This window comes from Schistocerca cancellata, chromosome 4 (assembly GCF_023864275.1).
Source record: "Schistocerca cancellata isolate TAMUIC-IGC-003103 chromosome 4, iqSchCanc2.1, whole genome shotgun sequence".
Classification (NCBI taxonomy): Eukaryota; Metazoa; Arthropoda; class Insecta; order Orthoptera; family Acrididae; genus Schistocerca; species Schistocerca cancellata.
In genome coordinates this window covers 427039324-427045526 of record NC_064629.1, presented here as the reverse complement: position 1 = coordinate 427045526, position 6203 = coordinate 427039324, and the positions used below count along the sequence as shown (strand labels likewise).

At 40.8% G+C, this 6203-nt stretch overlaps 1 non-coding gene across 1 annotated transcript; it reads right to left on the bottom strand.

Moving 5' to 3' along the window:
* Positions 1-225: 225 nt before the first annotated feature.
* Positions 226-332, bottom strand: LOC126186567 (U6 spliceosomal RNA). The gene has a single exon (XR_007537638.1). It is a non-coding gene; the product is annotated as a U6 spliceosomal RNA (small nuclear RNA).
* Between the last annotated feature and the right edge of the window lie 5871 nt (positions 333-6203).

Here is a 6203-nt window from a genome sequence, read left to right as displayed (position 1 = left end):
TGCAGACTGAAAACTCCAAGGTTCGACCGGGAATCGATCCCGCGACCTCTTGGTTTCTAGTCAAGCACTTAACAGCTTTTTACCATTGTGTTCGTCATTGTTCTCGTCATTTCGTCTGGGCGAACGTCAGAGGCGACCTCTTGAAGTTAATTGTTAAATACTTCACTGTTATTATTATTACACAGGGCAGCCAGCCTGCTGACAGAAAACGTCTAGCTAGCGTGTTGCCATGTGGAACGCTTCATGATTTAGCGTGTCATCCTTGCCCAGGGACCATGCTAATCTTCTCTGTATCGTTCCAATTTTAGTATTTGCATCGCCGAAGCGGGTACGTCCGCTAGACCACCGGGCCCATCTAATCCTCTATCAATGCATACGTAATGTCCGCCGTACTCTTGTATGTGCAACACCGACATGTAGAAATGCTGCGTGTGCTTGTTGAAGGAGAACGCTCTATAGTCAACGCACGTTAATGTCTCGGCCGCCAAATTTGCCTGACCTGAATCCGATGGAACAACAGTGGGATGAAATCGGGCGTCATCTTTGCGTCCACAAGGCATCGGCCCGTAATTTATGGGAATCGCGTGACCTGACCGTAGACATCCGGTGCCACATTCCTCCGGAAACTTGCCAAGGGCTTGACGAATCCACGCTACGCAGAATAGTAGTTGTACTGCGTGCCAAAGATGGAACAACACACTATTTAGCAGATGGTCATAGTGCTGTGGCTCATCAGTGTATGTCGCACAACGATGTTTCTCACTATTCTCAGGACTTGCATAGTTGCTTTTATCTGAATCTTCTTTATCAGTACTATTTTGGCCACATGAAATCGGTACGTAAAGTCTCCTCTATATTGGAGGTGCCGACGGCTGTGGCCGAGCGGTTCTAGGCGCTTCGGGCCGCAACCGCGCTGCTGCTACGGTCGGAGGTTCGAATCCTGCCTCGGGTTTGGATGTGTGTAATGTCCTTAGGTTAGTTAGGTTTAAGTTGTTCTAAGTCTAGGGGACTGATGACCTCAGATGTTAAGTCCCATAGTGCTCAGAGCCATTTGAACCATTTCTTTTTTTTTTTTTTTGTATTGGAGGTAAAAGGGTAACTTAATTCTCGGTGCAGTTCAACAAAATGCGAAGTGTCTGCTATAGTGAACGGTATAAACGCTTCAGTCTATCAAGATGAATCGAAGGTTCATTTTAAAGTTACGACGTGAGTTTATTGTCTTTTACGGCAAGATGGCTCATCAGTACGGGAAATTGCTCTCCCAGTTGTGGGTCCCCAGAGCAAAGTCCTGCGAATATTCAACCGCTATTGCGAGAAACAAAATACTGAAGGTCTGCCTCGTAGTGGTACCTGTGGGCACTAACTTGTTGGCACAAAAAACGTAGTTGTGATTTAAAAAAAGAAAACAAAGTTAATGCGTGTATCTTGGTGATGAATAACTTTGCATGAAAACGATATTTCTTGTTCCATGAGTCCCTCGCCACTGTTCGCGCACTGAAATGGGATTGCAAATATTTTTAAAAAGAAAGAAGTTCAAACTGAACGTAAACTGTTGTACCATTCTTAAAAAAAACTTCGTTTTATACGACCTGGGTTTCGGGTTGTAAGCCCATTTTGCAATAACAACAGTAATGAAAAGTGGACTTACAATCAAACGCAAAAACTAGATCGTACCAAAGTAAAGTTTTGCGAACTGAGGCAAAATAGGTTTTCGTTTGCTTTAAACAATATATAATTTTTTTACCAAGAACCCACAGCTGAATCAATTAAAATGAGTCAAAATTAATTTGAGATGGGAAAGTTAATCGTCTCAACGTACACGGGGTGACGCCCAACTCTACCGATATTTTCAGTAATCTGTCTGTTGCTGCAGTGTTGGTTGTTTCAAATATAGTTTCTCTAGCATACGTTGTTTGCGGCTGTGTGACTGTTTTGTAGTGTTCCAGTTTTGTAGTTATTGAGAGACATTTTTTGTTATATGTGTTCTTGGTAGCATGATGTATTTTAATCAGTTCGTTTATTCTACTCTGCCATGATGGTTTCTCATTCAGGTTGTGTGTTATTATTTCTCCCAATACTTAAAATTTTCAGCAGTTTTTATGTTGTGTCCTCCAATTCTAATTTTTCTGCCAGTGACGTTCCGTTAGTATTATTTCTGTTTTTCAAACCATATTTTAAAGCCAATACTCCGGGCTATTTTCTGTAATGATTGTATTTGTTGTTTGGTTTCTTGAATGTTGTGGGCGAGAAGAGCGAAATTATCAGCAAGTCCTAAACAGTTCAACTTTATGTCTTATTTTTGTATTCCAACCTTAATGTTCTTTGGATTGTTCTTGTACCATTCCCTCATTATATATTTAAGTGCACAATTAAAAAGAAGTGGTGATAGACCGCTCGCTGCCTTAAACCAGTTTTTATTGAGAATGGTCCAGAAAGTTCCTTTCTGAACTTAGTTTCGAATATGTATTTGTTAAGGTAAATTCTATCAGTTTAATACAATTTTGGGTGGAGTCCAAATGTCCGCAGCTCGTGGTCGTGTGGTAGCGTTCTCGCTTCCCGCGCTCGAGTTCCCGGGTTCGATTCCCGCCGGGGTTAGGGATTTTCTCTGCCTCGTGATGACTGGGTGTTGTGTGATGTCCTTAGGTTAGTTAGGTTTAAGTAGTTCTAGGGGCTGATGACCATAGCTGTTAAGTCCCATAGTGCTCAGAGCCATTTGAACCATTTTTTTGGAGTCCAAATGTCTCAAAATTTGTAGCAGTGATGGTCTATGTATAGAGTCATATGCTTCCTTAAAATGTGTAAATGTAATTGAGAGAAGTTTGTTTCGTTTGCGGTAATAAGCCATGATTAGTTTCAGAGTAATTATTTGTTTGGTCATCAGCCTCCTTAATATTCCCCCAGGTCCTTATCCAATTGTTCTTTGATCCTATTGTGTAAAACATTGGAAAAAATCTTGTAGGTTCAGTCCAAGTGCGAGATACCTCTATAGTTGTCTGGATGTCTTTTGTCTCCTTTCTCATGAAGTGGATTAATTATAGCTGAGGTCCATTCTTCTGGAAATTTTTCTGTTGCCCAATTTTTTGTAAAATAATATGTGAAGATGTCTGACTTGTTTTACCTGCACACTTCCACATTTCCGCAAACCCTTGATTTACACCAAATGCTTTGTAGTTTCTCATTTCTTTAAGTGCAGTTTGTATTTCTTGTACTGTAGGTGGGTTTATATTTTCTGGTTTGGTTTTTACAGGGGTACTTGTGTCTATTGTTAAAAGCTTTCCAGGTTAATCACAATTCAGGAGCTTGTTGAATGCTTCCGGCATCATTTCTGCGTTTTCCTTGTTATTGTGGCCTGTTCTTCCACCTTTATTTCTCAGCCTGTTGTATTAATCACATAAAATATGAAAAACTATAAAATTGCTACTGAGGGGGCTGTTAAGCGACTATCTTTTGTTACGCGACCATTTTTCTGAAACTCTCCTATAACTGATTTAAAGGCAAAATTAAAGAGACAAATCAAAAATGGAATAATTAATCCTTACAGATAAATGACATGTGTGTCAGTACCAGTGTTCGTCAGTACTTAACTAACGTAGATTAATTTTTCATACTGAACTGCGTGTTCACGTAAATAAGAAACCTTTATGAAAGCATCTTGCATGGGGCTGTGAGCGAGAAGAGTGCAGCAGGCTCATAATAGCTGGCAAGGGACCGGCCATGGAGAGTTCTTGGAAGAGACTCTGACACCGGCAAAAGCCGAACGCCAGTTCAGACTGGCCCGTGCTTTGAGGAAGCCGTCCATCAGCACCGGACCCTAAAATTCACAAAATAGTTTGTATCTCCCGTGGTGCCAGGGCACTGGAGTCTTGTTTTTAACGAACTGTGTGTGGTAGAGGGATACGTACCGTTTATGGCAGAGACACGGAAGAACGCTTTTGTGGACAGAACAGTAGAAAGCAGGACTTCTCCGAAATATACAGACCGATGTAGACAACATCTGGGAGTGGAATGGGGAACAGCACTGTTTATGATGCCTTTGAAGGCCTGGGGCACCGTCACAGGTCTCAGGCACCCCAAGGCAAAATGTTTAACACAATGTGAAAACGCTATGATTGGGTAACATAAATGAGTTAAAAGTGGGAGAGAGAGAGAGACATGGTTGAGCTTACAGAGATTCATCCTCATTGGCCATAGACAGAGACAGGAAGAGAGTAGGACACTTTTTTTCCAGTACCAAATGTTACGAAGCTCGTTACTGGTCAACGACCTGAAACGAAAGTACAGGAAGTAGGCCAGCGTCTTGACAAAAGCCAAATTTCACTATTCGGCGCTCAGAATGTCTATTGTTCAGCCAATCAATGTTACATGACAACAGAAAAACTAGAGACATGAGTCTTCCTTGTAGGAAGCAGACAGCACAAATTCACTCATCAACCAGGTGTCTCTCCAGCTGAGTCTCCTTACAGCCAGGCTTCTCTGCATCCAGGCTCTACCGTGATAAGTAGGTGACTTAGACATTTCTCTGGCTGATTTGAACTCAGACACAGATGTAAGTTGTTGGTAATTCTACTCAATGATAGGTTTTGCAGACACTTCAGCTTCCACCTACAGAATAACATTGTGAGAGCGAGCCGCAACATCGAAAGGAATTGTTGGGAAAACTGAGTCAGTCTTACCAATTTTCAGCAATTTAAAGTTTCATTCTGAAGAATTTCCTGTAGCTGAAGGTTCAATATGCTTTCAAATCCGGACAAAGATGCAATCACATACCGTTCTGTAGCGCTTTCTGTTTTTCAGCATTTACCTTTGGCAATCAAGGTTCGACTCCTGCAAACATAATTGTTTTATCCTGATAGTCTCATTTAAATCGCATTCCAGATCTCGTCTACAGGCGTGCCAAGGAATTAGCTTATCACGGTTAATGCTTGTCAAACCATTTATTGTGCGCTTTAATGTAATAAACAAGAGTTAATTGTTGTTTTTGTTTAATTTAGCGTATTTCTCGATCATTATTTTGGAGAACAACGATTTAATTATGTCAGATAACCAGGACCACTTTTCATACATATAATTAACATAACAAGCATTCTCCCACCGCTACCACTTAAATTTGAAGAGGGCCAGACTGGAAAGTTGGGTTGGACTGCGCGAAATAACTTTAGAATCACAGTTGAGAAATAACTGAACATTTATTTTCTGGTTAGATTATGCAAAACATAACAAATTTTGAATGATACTCATAATCAGAAGGGAATACTGGTTCCTGATATTCATTACACAATACAGTATGCACTTTACGTGCTATAACTCAGCACATTGGAAATATGTTGGATAAGTAAAAGAATGGATTTATCAGAGCATACGCACACGCACATTCATATTAACTGCGGTACATGCGGGGCAGGACTCCTCTTACAGACGTTAAAATTTTGTGTCAGAAGTTTATACAACCCATACGAGAGGTTAACATGCAACAACAATTCTGCAGAAGGAAAGTAAACAAATAAACTCACTGAAGAAAGCACAAAATTGCTAAAACATGTCTGGGTGAAAACAAAACTATAAAACAGTGTCTTGCATGAGGCGGAGTTCCTCTCCTGTTTTTCAAAATAAAAGTTATCATTATCTAGAGTATAAGTTGAACGCAAAGATACATCAATTTCTATCATGGCCTCGAACTGATGGATGTCAAAGTCTTTTATCTTGGACCACTACACGGCGTCAAATCATTTACAAAAAATTTATTTAATTTAGTCATCAGTCAGATGGACCCAAAAATACTCGATACAATTTAACCAGACGGTTAAATGTCGATGCAATAAAGCTACACACAGAAAAAACATGAATTAGTCGGACTGAGTGAAGTTCATCAAACACTATCAACCACCAGCTACTGCTGCTCAAGGTACACAACACGACCAAGGATTTTAGTCAAAGTAGGTTCAGCGCAGAAATTCTGTAAAACTACAGGTTCTTCGCTGACTTTCAAGGGCAGCGCAGTCGATGGAGACTACAGAAGAACGGGCTTCCCCAGGGAAGCGAGTTGGCTCCAACCCTATTCAATAAATATGCAAACGACCAACCTATAGCCCCAAACATCAGGAGTTTCTTGTATGCTGATGACCTTGCTCTTGCCATTCAGACTCTGAATCGGTGGGAACACCCTCACGACTGCCCTTGATGATCTATCAAGATACTATAGCACA